Source organism: Pinus tabuliformis, chromosome 4_1, assembly GCF_031772625.1.
Source record: "Pinus tabuliformis cultivar Carrire ecotype Pingquan chromosome 4_1, CPIR1, whole genome shotgun sequence".
Lineage (NCBI taxonomy): Eukaryota > Viridiplantae > Streptophyta > Pinopsida > Pinales > Pinaceae > Pinus > Pinus tabuliformis.
In genome coordinates this window covers 515,731,022-515,748,573 of record NC_142303.1, presented here as the reverse complement: position 1 = coordinate 515,748,573, position 17,552 = coordinate 515,731,022, and positions in this window count along the sequence as shown.

The window sequence follows — 17,552 nt, the reverse complement described above, 5'->3', positions numbered from 1 at the left end:
AGAAAATTAAGAATGTGAGAGAATAACACATAAAACACCTTTAAACAAAGATTTTCCCTTGGATCCAAAAACCGGGACTACCAGCTTTATTTTTCATTATGTTCCTTTCAATGATACAATATGCATTTATACATGCCAAAGCTTCCAATACCATGGAGCGAAAACCATCGCGTCAAAAACCATCGACCGAAAACCATTGCGTCCAAATCCATGTGCGAAAAGCATGCACAAAACCATAGGTAGGTCCGCCCAACCTAACATAGGGTCCAAAACCAAAATTTTCTGGGGCATTGCCTCGGACCCCATAGAGTGGGGTTACCTATTCCCTTCAAACCCCCTTTAATTCCCCTAGCTATGCAATCGGCACAACGAAGGGTGGGCTCCACCCCCTCTCTCACCCCCCAGTTAACTATGTGGGCTAGTCATGGAAAGAATATAACACAACCCAAAATTCTCGCACTTGTTGTTTTCTTTCCACAGGGGGCCATAAGATAGCTTAGTCATTTATCCAGCCCTGTAATGCCCATTGTTTCTCTACACCAAGAGAACTTCTCAGAGCTCATAGATTTTGTCAATGCATATGCAATATTCTTCAAAGTGTCCACCTTTACCACCAACACCTTTTTGTCTTCTATCATATCCCTCACAAAGCGATACTGAACATCAATGTGCTTTGTCTTTGAATGATATGTAGGGTTCTTTGCCAAGAAAATTGCACTTTGGTTGTCACAGTCTATCCTTATGGCTCCCTGTACTAACCCCACACTTGAACACAATCTATGCAACCAAACTGCTTCCATGCTTGCATGAGTGGCTACCATGTATTCTACCTCTATAGTTGATAATGCCACTACAGATTGTTTCTCACTCATCCAACTGACTGCACCTCCAAATAGGTTAAACACATACCCACTTGTAGATCTTCTCTAATCCAAATCTCCAACCTATTCTACATCAACAAATCCATGAATATCCAAAAAAATTTCCAATCCTGGTCTGCCTTGGTAGCACAAACCATAATCACTAGTGCCATGCAAATACCTAAAAACCCGCTTCACTGCTATCGAGTGTTCCTTTCCTAGTTTTGACATAAACCTACGCAATACTCCCACTACATGTGCAATGTTTGGTCTAGTACAGACCATCGCATACATCAGGCTACCGACTGCACTTGCATATGGAACACGAGACATGTCCTCTTCCTCTTCTTCTCTCTTGGGACACTATTTAGCAAATAAATTTACACCTACAGGAATAGGAACCTTCACCGGTTTACTATCCTGGATATTAAACCTCTGCAATATTGTCTCAACATACTTCCTCTGGTTTAACCAAAGCATCCTCTTTCTCTGATCTCTTTTAATTTCCATGCACAAGATATAGTTTGCAGCACCATGATTTTTCATGTCGAATTTGGAGGAACAATGGATCTTCAAATCCTCGATAATTTCTTTGACATTTCCAAGCAGCAACATATCATCCACATACAAGACCGGATAAATAACACAGTCACTAATTAATTTAAAATACACACAGTGAAATTGCTTTGCTTCTGGTGAATCCAAGTCCCCGTATAAATGTATCAAATTTCTAATACCACATCCTTGGTGACTGTTTTAACCCATACAGGGACTTCTTTAACTTGCATACTAGTTATTTCTTACCCTTCCCTGCAAAGCCTTCAGGTTGTTTCATGTAGATCTCCTCTTCTAGATCCCCGTGAGGAAATGTTGTCTTCACATCCATCTACTCTACCTCAAAATCAAAAGCAACAAAAACAGATAAAAGTAATCTAATTGGTAACAGGAGAAAAAATATCACCAAAATCAATTCCCGACACTTGGGAATTAACCTTTTGCTACCAACTGAGCTTTGTTTTTGTCCACCATTCCTTCTGCATTTGTCTTCTTATTGAACACCCATTTGCTGCCAATGGGTTTCCTTCCATCCGACAACTCCACCAGATCCAAAGCCTCATTTTTGTGCAAAGATGCCATTTGATCAACCATGGCCTCTTTCTAGAGTTTTCCATCCTCTAAATCCACTGCTTCCTTCATAGTTCTAGGATCATCATCAGTAATAGATAAAGAAAAATTTGAACAGAAAGTAAATGGACTACAACTTTACGGCTACCTTCTTTCTCGAACTGATATTTTCACACTCGGAGTTTGTGGTTCTTCATCTTCTGATTTCTCCTCCGATGTAGAGTCTAATTCTTCCTCCTTTAGCTCTAACTCTATCTTCTCAGGTTCCTTTGGTTGGAATTCATGTTTAATAACATCTTTCACCTCTCTGAACACCACATCTTAGCTGTACACAACCTTCCTTGTTACTGGGTCCTAAATATTATAACCCTTTAAACCATCCTTATACCTAACAAAGATGCACTTTTCAGATTTACTATCCAACTTGGTTCTTTTCTCCTTTGGAACATGTACATATTCATCACATCCAAATACTGTCAGATGTGAAAGAGAGGGTTTCTTACCAGTCCATACCTCTTGTGGAGTATTATCCTCCAACACTGATGAAGGTGATCTATTGACCAGGACATGTTGTCTCCATTGTCTCTGCCTAGAATTCCTATCCTAACCTGACACCACTACGCATGCTTCTTGCCCTTTCCATCAACATCTTGTTCATTCTTTTTGCAACTCCATTTTACTGAGGTGCATATGGAGTAGTCTTCTACGTGGTATACCATAATTCCTACAGAATTCTTCAAATTACTTACTATAAAACTCTCCATGGTTATCTTTCCTCAACAACTTTATCTCCTTCTCTGTTTGGTTTTCCACCAGAGCCTTAAATTCTTTAAACCTATCAAAGACTTCAGATTTCTTCTTAAGGAAATATATCCATGTATTCCTTGAGAAGTGATCTATAAATGATACATAGTACACAGACTTACCCATTGATGGAACATTCACAGGTCCAAAGACATCACTGTGCATAAGCTATAAAATTTGTTTCACCCTCTTACCACTAGAGGGGAAACTCACCCGATTCTTCTTCCCACATAGACAATTTTCATAGAAATCAAAATCCAAAGAGATATTACTCATACCTTCTACCATACCTTTACCCTGAAGTATTCGAAGGCCCTTCTCTCCAATATGTCCAAGCCTTTGATGCCACATCAAGGTCTTCTCTCGAGAGACCACTAGGTTTTCTGCTCCACTTTCAAGAACCACGGAACTGTTGCACCCATCAATAACAGTACTACCTTGTGGCTTGTACAGAGTTCTAATTTGAACTCCATGCATCAATACCAGTGCCCCCCCAACCATCTTGCAGGTATGCTTTTCAAACACTATTTTTAGACTTATATCATCGAATTTGCTTACAGAAATCAGATTTCTAGCTAATACGGGAATATGCAGAACACTCGAAAGTGTTCTAACCCTTCCACCTTGCAACTTCAACTTTACCTTTCCGCGACCAACGATTCTAGCCTTCCTTTCATCCCCCAAGAAGACATCACCACCATCATATTTCTCATACTTGTAGAAACACTCTCTATGGGGAGTGAAGTGAACGATTGCACCTCATTCAATCAACCATGACTCGTGATCTACATGTGTACTTGAGGAAGCGAAGTACACATCCCCACCTTCATCTAAGGTGGTTTTCGCCTCTATAGAAGGAGCATCATCAAAGCCCTTTCCTTTATCAGGAGCTTTATATTTACAGTCCCTTTTGTAGTGCTCTTCCTTTCCGCATTTCTAGCACACCACCTTTATAGTTTTTCCTGAAGATTTAGATCTCCCTCTAGATTTAGATCTCCCACTTGATGACTTATTTTTGTTTCTGTTCTGGGACCGTCCTCGTATAGATAAGCCATCACCATTCTGGCACTCCATATTTTTCCATCTCATCTCCTCCATTAGCAAGGATGAGACTATTTCATCAAACTAAAAGGCAGTTACATTGCTACCTATTGCAATAACTAGACTATCCCACAAATCTGGTAGAGAACACAACAAACTAATGAACTTATATTCATCTTAAATTTTAATATCAATAGATGCTAACTAACTTACCACAGTATTAAATGCATTCAGATGTTTTGTCATCAAGTCTCCATATTTCATCCTTAGGTTATATAGCTTTTTCCGCAGGAACAGTTTATTCACCAGAGACTTAGATTGGTACAAAGTCCCTAATCTATCCAACAAATCCTTCGCCATAGCTTCCCCTGATACATTCAGCAATACTGAATCTGAGACACACAATCATATTGTGCTCCTTGCCTTCTGATCCAACTTCTTCCATTCTTCATTCGACACTCTCATTGTTTTAGTACCCAAATCTACCATGTTCTATTGATCTTTATCCTCCAACAGATCCTCCATCTTGAGTTTCCACAACTCAAAAATATAACCATTAAATTTCTCGATATCTATCTTTCCACTACTCACCATCTTCTTTCACCACCAGAATTGATCTCACAAATCTCCCACTAAACAGGGTCTACCATAGGCCCGAGCGAAATCCCTTAGCAACAAAGGCGTCCCCTTGAAGCCAAAACAGCTCTGATAACAAATGTAGGGTTTTAACCCCATACAGAAATTACCTGCATATGAATTCTAAAACACGGAAAATAAATAATGCGAGAGAATAACACATAAAACACATATAAATAGAGATTTTCCCCTGGATCCCAAAACTGGGATTACCAGCTTGATTTTTCCTTATGTTCCTTTCAATGTTACAATACATATTTATACATGCTGAAGCATCCAATACCATGGACCAAAAACCATCGCATCCAAAACCATGTGGGACAAACATGTACAAAAGCATAGGTAGGTCCACCCAACCTAACATAGGGTCCAAAACCAAAATTTTCTAGGGCACTACCCCGGACACCATAGAGTGGGGTTACTTCTACACCTCAAACCCCATGTAACTCCCCTCGCTATGTAACCGGCACAGTGAAGGGTGGGATCTGCCTCCCTCTAACCCCCGAGTTAACTATGTGGGCTAGTCGTGGAAAGAATATAACACAACCCAACAAAGTGAAAAGCCAGAGAGTTGAAGGTTAGAGAAAGCCAAAGCCAAAGCCCAAGAAGCCAGAGTTGAAGAGCCATAGCAATGAGCCAGAGCCAAGAGCCAGAGCAACGAGCCAGAGCCAAGATCCAGACCTAGAGTTAGAGCCAGAGCCAGAGCCGAGAGCTAGAGAGAGAGCCAGAGCGAGAGCTAGAGCAAGAAAGTTGATAGCTTCCAAACCAGGGATAAAATGGTGTCTAAACCCATTTTTTCTATGTAAAAGAGTGGATTTGAGCCAAGAACTTGTAAAAGGAACTTAGACCATAATCCCAAAGAGCCTAGTTGAGTTGACTAGAGCTCAAGGAGATGTAGCACAGGAGTTTTGGGTGAACTTCGTATCAAATTTCTGTTTTATGTGTGTTTGTTGTTGGCTGCATTGTTTCATTGTTATATGCCTTATATCAGTTTAAGAAAATCAATTCACAACACATAAACAGTTTAAAACCAAACACAAGCATACACCTTTATTTTCAAGCATATTATCAATTCCGCATTGGTTAACCAATAAGACTTGGGAACATTTAAGCTTTGGAAGTGGGAGAGATACTTGTAAGTTAGACAATGAGCCTAAGTGCCCCATTTTCAGATCAGGTGGTATCAGAGCCTGAGATTGATTAACCCCGCCTTCAAGGAATGTTATATCAAAATGCTTGATTGACGGAGAAAATATTTCTTGTCGCAAAGGTGTTTAAACAATTAGAGGCTAATTGTATGCTTGTTACAGACTGACTATTGTTTAAGTTTGCAGGGGTGAATGGAAAGCTATTGATAGCTCAGTCCAGGAAGGGCAAGAAGGAAGAAGGGATCAAGGAATTCTTCTATCCCAAAGGACCTCAAAGAAATCCTTGGAGCACAAGAGGTTTGTTGCAAAAGGTTGCTGAATAAGCTCTTTATTAATCTTGTTTGAAGTTCTTTTGTTCATTGGCATAATGACTACTTCTACAAGGGAGTCCCCAAATTCTTCTTTCTTGATCAGAAGACTCTTTGATGAAGACATGAAGCAACACTTGTCCACCATGATGAATATGGTGAGGGAAATGTATGAGGATGGAGGAAAGAGCAACATACTTAGAGAGTAGTTGAATTCCATGAAGGAAGAGAAGTAGTTGCTTTCTGACAAATTACAGGAAATGGAGAGGCAACTTCATATTGCAAATATGAACCTGAGAAGGATGCATGAGTTGGATACAAAGCTCTTTGTTGCCCAAGAAGCCTTAGTAAAGTATCAGCTTGAAGAAGAGGTAAACCATTATAGTTTATCTTCAAATTCCTCTAAGAATGCTTATATTCGTTCTTTTGAAAAACATACCAAAGGCATAGGTTCCAAGCTAATGTCCAATATGGGCTATGAAGGAAAAGGCTTGGGTATGCATGCACAAGGTATTGTTGAGCCAATAATGATTGAGGAAAGGCCTAAGTATTTGGGCCTTGGCTATGGACAAGCTTATGGAGAATGTTCCAAGGCTAACATGAAGGCTATTAAAACAATTCCAAGAAGGGGTTGCATTGCAGAGTGTGAATATTATATTCAGGAGGAATGCAATAGCTTGAAACATCATTTGTAGGATGCAGGTGTTCAGAGGAACACACTTGAACCAGAGAGTTGGGGAGACTCTGACAGCCTTGAAGAGATTGATGGTGTTCCAAAGGGACCACTTCATTCAATTCACCTCCTCATGAAGGCAATAAAGGTGAAAGAGGTAGGTATAAATCTGATTCTAAACATTTCCCTTTTGATTGTGCAAGGTATGATAAATTTCCACATAGAGATGGGAAGATAATTACTCGTTCCTTTTGTGGTTTGGATTACCATAATGTTTCTAGATGTTGGAAGAGAATGACCACATACAAGAAGCATAAGAAGGAAAAGAAGCAAAAAGCCAAAGTTCCATTGGACAAGGAAAATCATGCTATCAAGAGGATTCACATGCACTACACTTACTGCCATAAGCAAGGACATCTTGCTGCAAAATGTTGGACTTTGAATCTAGTAATGCTTCCACAAAAGTTGAAGAAAGTGGAAAGAGAAGATGGCAAAAATGGAAAGGAAGATTCCATGGATGATTTGTCTTAGGATGATTCACATGATGATGTTGATGTGTAGACAAAGGTAGTACCTTTGAAAGGGATTGGTAAGAAATGGTTAGAGTTCTTATCCAATTAAGATTGCATGTCTATTGATGCATCTACATTGTATTTCATTTCAGCTTCGAAAGTACAGTGTGCTTAAGTGAAAGTTGAAGGATGAAATGCATGCATGAGCATGAAATGCATGAACACAGGGATGTTGATGATTTTCTCATTTTTGAACATGTATGTGTAAATAATTTGGAGGGTTGATTGCTTTAGCATGCATGTGATGACATGCTGACTTGGGAGAAGTTAACTTGGTCTCCAAATGGAGATAATGATGAAGTGTTTCATCTTTTGAAAAAGAGTCCTAATGGTATTTTTCTACATGCTTGACTTGAAGGGTAATTTGTTTAAAGGCATGTTTTGTGGGCTTGGTATCTAGTCCATCATTTGTATGCAGATGTAAGACATGGAGGTGTTCACAAGACGTGAAAATCTATTTCCTTTGTTGAAGCAGCAGTTTAGGCCATCGAGTTGTTGTCTGTCTTTCCATTGTTGTTAACAGTTGTTGTTGACAGCCTTTCAAAGAGGTACAAATGAAAGTTTTGTGGAGAAGATGAAATTCACATTTTTTTGAGACACCTTGGATCAATGATCAAGGAAAAGAAGTTCAAACCACCTTTTAGGACCATTTCAGCAGAAGTTCTACAGGAAGGCAAGGAGGAAGATGTTTTTCCCCAGGAAGACTAGCCCGTCCAAGAAGGGAAGTGGTTAGAGACTTTTGTTCAAGGGCACTATGCAAGGAAAGTGTGTGGAGGCTGAAAGAAGAGGGTGTTGTTACTCTCAGGTACTGTTCGGATCAGTATATCAGTCTTTTGGAGACCAAAATTTATTTTAGTGGGAAGGCATGATCCAAAATGGATTTTGGATAGACTCCTAAGCCTAAGTGTCCCTCACAGAGGAAAAATGAAAGTCCAAGGAAGTTCTTTGAAATATCCCCATGGCAGAGATCTTTTCATTCTGAATATAGTGCAAGTTGAATGGGCTAAAATGGACTTAAGGTGCAAAAGTTATCGCCGAAGGAAGATGCCTTGTTTCTTTGGAAAAAGAGGCAAAAACCCGTAAAAATGGGAAAAATACCTTAAAAGGGGAAATCGCATCGAAAAAAGGCAAAGGCCAGATTTAAGTGAAGGCAGAGGAAATTCCGATATGCTGATCTGATCAATCATATCAGAGGCAGACACATATGCGATATCAGAACCATGGAATCATCGATTGCGATCATGTGATACACTGATTGTTGATGATCAAATCGGCGAATCAGCATCGGCGATGCCATATGGAAAGACCTCGAGACATTGCGATATGCGATTGTGATAGGTCGCATCCCAATATCGCATTGGAGCAGTACAACAGAGCGGGGACGATATACATATGACTTGTGATAGCCGGACCCGATGGATTCTATAGGCGCAGGTTTATAAAATTTGAGTTCTAATAAATGGGACTTTTCTGTGTATTCATGCTTTTCGGTGTAAAAAATGAAACATAAAGGAAAGATGCCGAAGCAATAAAAACAGACTTGAAAGGGAATTCTAAGCCCGAATGCGTGAATTTTGAGTTCCGTAAAGGTAGCTTTTGGGTGGGCCTCAAGTGGAAAATCGTTTTGGGCTAGCTCCACCCAATCCCACACAATGAATGACGCATGGCTTGGTGGAGGAACAAGGAAACCACCTTTTCGGGTGGGTAACCTCCATATCCTTAAGCTGCCCGAAATTGAATGAGGATCATTGGATCAACGATCCCGTAGATCGATAGTGGAGCTGTGAAAGTAGCCCAAGGCGGACCCAATGTGTTTATACGGTGGATGCGATAATATTTGAAGTCCGATAAAAAGGATTTTAACGGGTTTTTCATCGTTTTCCCATGTATTTGGGATTTCGACCAATACACTAATGCGATGTGATATAACACCTAATGGCGGACCTGAGAGGGATTTTAGGGGCGATTGAAGTGAATTTCACGTCTGGATTTCACGTTCGACAGTGTATTTTCCAGAAATCTCTGTGTGATGAACTTTTCTCCAGTTTTTGGGTTTTTGCCTATGAAACAGCTCCGATCCCTTGTAACAGCTCATTTTCATAATTCCATGCTACAAACAGGTGTTTTTTGTATACGACAAGGCGTTTGAAAGCCACAGAGCCAGATGGCTAGTCAAACAGACAGCGCAGAAAGCCACAGAGGTATAGAGAAATGACTGAACGCAGGGAAATGGCTCGAGAAGCCGAAAAGCTAGGAAGATACCTCAAAGGAGCTCAGAGAGCTCAATTAGGTAGCAGGCTGAATGCTCAAAGTAGTTGCAGAGCCGAGAGAGTAGAGAGAGCGAAAAGCTACTGTGTAGAGGAGCCGAGGGAGCCTTTGGGGTCACTTGGAGATCAAGTGAGAAGCTAGATTGTTGAAGGTTACAGAAATCCAAAGCTAGAGCCCAAGAAGCCAAAGCCAAAGTGCAAGAGCCAAAGCCAGAGCCAAGAACCAGAGCCACAAGCCAGAGCCAAAAGCCAGAGCCAGAGTCAGAGCCAGAGCCAGAGCTAGAGCCGAGAGCTAGAGTGAGAGCCAGAGCCAGAGCTAGGGCCAGAAAGCCGAGAGCTTCAGAGCAAGCGATAAAATGGTGTCTAAACCCATTGTTTCTGTGTAAAACATGGATTTGAGCCAAGAGGTTGTAAAAAGAACTTAAAACATAATCTCGAAGAGCCTAGTTGAGTTCACTAGAGCCCAAGGAGATGTGCCGAGGAGTTTTGGGTGAACGTCGTATTAAATTGCTGCCTTATGTGTGTTTTTTGTTGGTTGCATTATTTCACTGTTATATGCCTTATATCAGTTTAAGCAAATCAATTCACAAAACATAAACAGTTTAAAACCAAACATAAGCATACACCTTTATTTTCAAGCATATTATCAATTCCGCATTGGTTAATCAATAAGACTTGGAAACATTTAAGCTTTGGAAATGGGAGAGGTCCTTCTAAGTTAGACAAGGAGCCTAAGTGCCCCATTTTCAGATCACACATAATTGTAATTAAGAGTGACTACATTAGATATAATTACTCCCAATTTGCATGTAGATGCATAGAGTCTAAATTTACAAAAGAAAATAGTATGCATTTAGGAGATGAAATTATGTAGTGTGGTTATTATTACCATACTAAGATCATTCTATGGGATGTCTCCATAATATGTTTTGTCTACTAAAACTTTTGTTCTTGAGAAATTGAAGCAATTTGAATTTGAGAACTACAACTTAGTTAGGTAGTTTCAATGAGTTATTTGTGTGATTACTTTTGGCTTATCATTATTGTCACAATTGTGATTTTCTCCCCTTGTCATTAGTTTGGCCACCCTTTTTATATTTTTTTCTGAAAATCTGAAATGATAATTCCAACATGAGATCCACAACCTTTAGAATAATTATGAATGAATGAACAAAATCATCAATTGTATTTTTGTTTTCTTTATTAATAATGCTTTCTTTATATTCATAATATCCTTATATAAATAATACTAAGAAAACTTTGTTAATCAATAGCCATAATGAATCCCCTCATTACAATGAGAATCAATAAAAACATTAACAATATCCTTAGCAATATTTATTTGTTAAGATTAAACCTTGAATCACCGACAGTTACGTGAAAATAAAGGTTGAGAAATTAAAAACCTTAATCTAGGAAAACAAAGTAACTCTCTGATATATAATAAGGTGGTTTGTCAGTGTAAAGTTTTTATCACTAAATTAGAAGAATATATAATAAGTATTTTAATTATGATGTGTGTGCTATGAGTGATAATATACTCTTAACCATTAACTCACTATAATTTACACCCTCGACCAAAACAAAAAACAATAGTTGTCATAAGATTTCATGAGTATGTGTAGAGGGGATTCTCTACTTTAACTGTAAGTCATGCTACATCAGATCTCCAATGTAAATATTTCTGTAAGTATATGCGGAGGGGATTCTCTACATTCACTGTAAGTCATGCTACATCAGATCTCCAGTATAAATATTTCTGTAAGTATATTTGGAGGGGATTCTCTACTTTAACCGTAAGTCATGTACATCAGATCTCCCAATATTAATATTCCCACAGATTAATTGTTGTTATTAAGATCGAATAATTTTAACGAAATTCACATCACAATGTCTTGTTCACCAACTTTTACAATCAATTCCATCACCTTCAAACCAAGACGTACTTTGACCATATATTCCTTTCTAGCTATGCATGACATTGAGAATCAAACCTTTACACCGGGATTTAAATTTAATTTAATCCTTCAATCCTTACTATCAAAGAAACATTCCAAGTACCAGTTAGCGGACTCATGCCACTCTAATAAATTATTGGTCTTTTATGTCCCTAGTTCCTTTTTATTCCCTAGGGGGTAATTTGTTTTCAATACAACTAGATTTTCAAATCGAAATGGCAAAGAGAATGCATCCAGCTACATAATATGTTTTGTCTTGTCGCTAGGTATAATTTACGTTGTTTGATCACTTTAGCGTAGCTCGGTACATTATATGCATTGTTTGAATGTTGGAGTCGGTTTAAAAACCTTATGATTTTTATGATTGCTCCGCAAACTTTCGTGTAACATGTCATCTGTTTTTGAATAACCAAGATTATACTATTCCAAGATTAGCCATGTGAATTGAAACCTCAAAATGTGTTTGGATTCTTTCGCGATATCTAAATTGAACACAAATACAAACATAAGTTCTTAAAACAAATGCATGGCATCCATTAAGATGCATCACAAATAGTAATTAAAACAAATGCATTGCATTCACTAAATGGTCCAACCCCAACAAAATTGGGTGAGAGATCCAATCGACTAAAACAGAATGCAAAAGTTGAATCCTGAAATCCAATCAGAATGAAAAAGTTGAATCCTGAAATCCAATCAATAAAAACAGAAAGAAGGAAGAAATGACCGCATCTCCTTCTCACCTGGCACGACCTCACATCTCCTTCTCAATTGCGTGTGAGCAGTGACTTTTTGGGACCACATAACTTGTTTATTTCGGGTTGCTCCTAGCCCCGTACATTGAAACACATCATAACTTACAGTCGTGAACATAGAGAGACCGGATAAAAAGCAATAACATTACATCTAGATATGGCACTGTGCTTATGAGTACATGCAAAGTGTTGGGAAAAAAACAATATGAATGTAATGCCCATGCCTACTAAATATTGTTAGATCGGAGCTTTCAAAGGGTAGAAAGGCTCTAAAAAAGGATTGTTGCACTTCCACTTAATGGCGGTGTTGATCCAATGCTCCCGTGTGTTTATTGGCATGTGCTTAACACTAGCGATGTTTCTATTTACTGACACCTGCGGGTTTTGGTGTAAAAGCAATCATGAATCCAACAAGTGGTATCAGAGCCAAAGGTCTCGAGTTTGAAACACACCTCGCTCGCATTGATGGGGGAGATTTTTGTGCTCCCCGTTAATAGCGATGTTGATCCAAAGCTCTCGTGTGTTTCGTGGCATGTGCTTAACACTAGCGATGTATCTATTTACTAACACCTGCGAGTGAGTTTTGGTGTAATGACAGTCTTGACTCCAACAAGTTTTGTGGCATCTGCTTAACACTAGTGATGTATCTAATTACTAACACCTACGAGTGATTTTTGGTGTGACGGTAATCGTGACTTCAACAACTCCAACAAATACCGTTGCTATCCTGCACACAATTAACTGAAGTAACTAGAGGAGGCTTAGTACTCACAAGCTTTTCACTTATAATCTTGTGATTATTGATGCTTGTGGCCTCTAATAAAACCTTGGCTTTGCAAAGAGAAGGAAAAATAGGAATAGGTACACAAATATTGCTGTGATGTGATGATGGATGATACATCCATAATAAGGTTTTAACACATACAAAGATATTAATAACATCTAAACAATAACGGTGATGTGTTATTCTCTTACCAAATTCAGGTGTGCACGCAAGTGTAATAGTTGAAGGTTAGGAAGCCTTAAGAGCAGGTTCAGCAGAGGAATAGCAATTCCTTCTCTCCGATCAAATGCAGGCCCATGATTGATGGAAACCACTTTCAATGACCTCAACGTACCCATAAATCCAAGAAATATGTTTAGAGAAAAATTGTATCCTAGACAACCACTTGAACGCAACAACTTGTATCCACGCTCAATTTCGAATCAACGAGTTAAGGGAAGTTCATGAAATGCCACTCGTTCTACTTTCTTCAATTTCCATGTTACCAGCGACAAATCAGACCACGCTTGAATTGTTTCGATTCACTCACTCAACCACCACCTTACCATTAGCGAGAGCGACTGCCCACGTTTAAAATTTACCAAATTTCAAAATGATTGAATTTCAATTGAAACGCTTTGAAGTCCAGTAAATCACAACCTTCAATTAGTCAATAAAACGAAGAATATTCAGTGAACATCCAATCCCACCAGTATATTAAATTTGAAAAAACAAATTCTAACACATCCCCTTCCACCCCATCCTAAATAGAAATATGATGATGATGGTTAATGTCCGCTAAGACCAAACATTGGTGTATTGGACCTAAAGAAACAAATTATTTATTTTGATTTAAGATTTTATTCCTATGCTCAAAAAGCTTGGAGAGAAGTCTCCCGAGCTCACTATAATTTTGACATCGTAAAAGGTTAGGAAGGTCAGTATTATGAAACTGAGATCTAATGTGGTTGTACGCGGGGCACTCTAAGAGGAAGTGGTCTTCATCCTCGATTTTCCTATTCTCACATATATGGCAGATCCTTTCCATCCATGGCATTTTAGGAACTGCCCAACGACCTGTTTCACAATGGAGCTCATGAGAATTCGTTTTAATCTTTGATATATTAATTTTCTTCCTTGAGTTAGTTAAAATAGAGAGACACTTGATTTTCTAGGGTGGGGTTGATGACCTTCTTATAATAACTTAATTTTCTTTTAGCCACTAAATCTTTCTGACACCACATTTTTTCTTTGAACTTAGAAGTAACAATATATTTAATGTTATATATGTTTTGCAACGAATCATTGTCGTTGATCGCCCAATAGTTTAACCAGGCCCTTGCGTCTTTATGCCACCCCTGATTGAGCCTTAGGTGGTTTTGGCTGGAATTTAAAGCTAGCTTACGAAGTCTACGATCATCTATGTTATTGAGTTTGTGCTTGTACAACAGAAACCTAATCATAGCTAGGCTCTCAATAGGGAAAATACCTGCTTCTATAAGGAGAATAGGATAGGGTGTATTGCTTTTAATTTTCAGGTTATAAGTTATAAAACGCTTCTAGATTTTCTCAATCTTTCTCCATGATTGTCTGGAGATGCTGCAACCCCAAACCTCACAGCCATATAAGATAACAGGAGTGACTAAAGTTTCAAAGAGGAACTTATTTTTATCCCACATTACAAGGTTTGATGTTTTAAAATTATTTTCAAGACCAAAATAACCTTTCCACTGCCCATTAATCCTTTTCTCAATGCTATGGTTCTAGTTGAGCTTGTGATGAATATCAATTCCTAGGTACTTGTAAGAATACACTTCCTCCAAGTTATTATTGTCATACATAAAATTAGCGTAAGTGTCCTTCTTGGATTTGATAATCATAACTTTTGTTTTGTCAGTGTTAACAGTCATACCCATGGTAGAGCAGAAATCCTTAAGAAGCCTAAGTTGCTTATCAAGATCAGATGGGCACCTTGCCAAAAGAACAATATCGTCAGCATAGAAAAGAAGGATGACGACTATCCCAGCTAAGATCGTGCCATCACATCCTACTTCCTCTAAATAACCTTTGAGGTTATTGATGTAAATGCTAAATAGGGTAGGGGAGAGGAGGCAACACTGTTTAACTCCGATGTTACACTTAATATCTTTTGACCACCCCTCATTGCTCTTTAGCTTGGCAATTACATTATCGTATAACCTTATAGCGGCAGCTCTCAACTCGAGAGGAACCTTTAGCTCTTCTAATCTATTCCAAAGGTTGTATCTAGGAACAGTATCGAAAGCCTTTCTAAAGTCCACAAAGCAACAAAATAAATTGGATTTATCATTACGACATTCCTCCGCAATGATCCTAAGCATAACAAGGTGGTCTATTGTTGAGTGATGCCTTCTGAAACCTGCTTGGCCTTTAGCCCGCTTACCTTCACTTTCAAGCCATATGCTTAACTTCTTTTCCAAAATACTACCATATAACTTGGCTAAGAGAAGGCTGATCATAATTGTCCGATAATTATAGGGGTTATTTGTATCCCCACTTTTAAAGATAGGGATAATGAGGCTCTCAGTCCAAGGTTTAGGGAACCCTTGCTTGACTGCTTGATTGAAAAGCTTGTGGATGTGGGGGATGAGGACAGGACCTCCAATTTTTAAAATTTCTGCCTGGTAACCTTCAATGTCCTTAGCTTTCCCATTAGCGAGGTGATTAACTCCAAACTTAATGTCTTCTAAAGAGAAAACTTCTTTCGTTGTGAGCAGGGTTTCCAAATTATCTATGACATTTGGAGATTCATAAAGAATTTTAAGATAGGAATTCCAATCATGAAGAGAAATTTTATTATTATTTTTAGTCTTCTTAGTCAGAATCTGCTTCCAAAATTTCTTAGGAGCTACCTTAGAGAGGCGTAAGAGATTCTCCTATCTTTGACGAATGTATTGCCTCTTTTTCCTTTTAGTTAGGGCTTTATATATTTTTATCGTGTCATTTTTAAGAGGACAACTTCCTTAATTGCTCTCCTCGCACTTTTACAATCTTTGTCATACCATGGATTGGTTTTTCTATTTCTTTTATTATTTGAAACTTCAAATGAGAAATTTTTAATAGAATATGAGAGGGTTGTAGTAAAATTATGATAGAGGTCTTCTATGTTGTCTATATTAGATAAATGAAGAAAATTTGTTTTTAATTCATTTAGAAGGAGATCATTTTTATTTCCATCAAATATTAAGTTCTTTTGGCTGTAAGTATTATTTTTTGTGGGAACTCTATGCATGACAAAATTAAGAGTTATAAGTAAAGGCCTATGATCAGAGTCAGGTTCGTGGTCATTTAAGATGTCAAAAGTTATTATTTCATTGTATAATGGGAGATCAGAAATAATGTAGTCTACCACGCTGCTACCAAGTCCATGGATGCAGGTCATCTTGCTGGAATTGGGCCACTTCTTTAGACTGCTGCAAATTATGAGATCCTGAGCACTACAGAGCTTGACTAGTTCCGACCCAAACAAATTTTCCCCAAGGTCTTCAGAGCTTCTTTTGTACCTACTAGCCAGAGTAGGGTCTTCGTCTAACCAAAGAGGATTAGGGTTGGAATGATTGCTTAGAATAATAGCTTGGTTGTTTGAAGTTCGAGCATTAAAGTCACCTATTAAAAGGATATTACCATCATTCCTTAGGCTAGAAATATCATTCTCTAAACCATTGTAAGGGTTAGTTTTATCTAGATTCTTTTTCTTATAGAAGTTAGAAATGATGGGGGGGCAAATAAGATATTGCTATGTAGAACTTTTTATTATTAATGTCTCTAATCTCTATCCAACGATATTGGTTGTGAGGATCATTTTTATAGATCCTAGCATGGGGGGAGATGTTTTTCTTAATGTAACAAGCTATTCCCCCAATGCCTCTACGGGAGGATCGCTTGTTCCAAGTAGACCATAGCGTCAAGCCATCTATGTTAGGTCAAGCCATCATGTTAGGGACCTTAGATTCTTTGTGCTCCCAAGTTTCAACAAGCAAAATAATATCCACATCATTTGAAATCCAACTTAGCTTGGGGCCTTTGTTTCATGGGAAGCCCCGACAATTCAAAGAAAGGATCGAGAGCATTTTTAATTGCTATTGATTACTATCTTTTTTGTTTCTATCTCGAATAACGGATTTTCTATTTCTGATTATTGCCCATTTTCCTTTCTTTCTAGCTTCTTTTACCTTTTGAACCTCCTTTCTTAATTCTGCTTGATCTTCTAGAATGAGATCTTCATTTATGAATATTCCCGTTTCTTTTAGGCTTGAGGTTTTACTAAGTATGTTGTACTTATGATCAATGGAGCTCACCTTTATGCGGATTAGTCTTTTTTTATTCTCCGTTAATTTCACCAACCTTGTTGCTTTTGCGAGACACACTGTTTCAATTTGTAATCTATTATGTAATTTTGTCTAGGCTAAGGCTAAAGTATCCTCATCTACTTCCTCTTTTAAACCGAAGATTATAAGGTTCAAGGCCCTTTTGTTACGTTCGTGGTCTAATTCTATTAATTTTTTCATTTCATCTTTAATTGGTTTGGTATCTAACTTATCTACCACATTATTTAGGGTGATGCAGCAATTAACTTTTTCTTCTAGTTCTTCAATCATGTCTT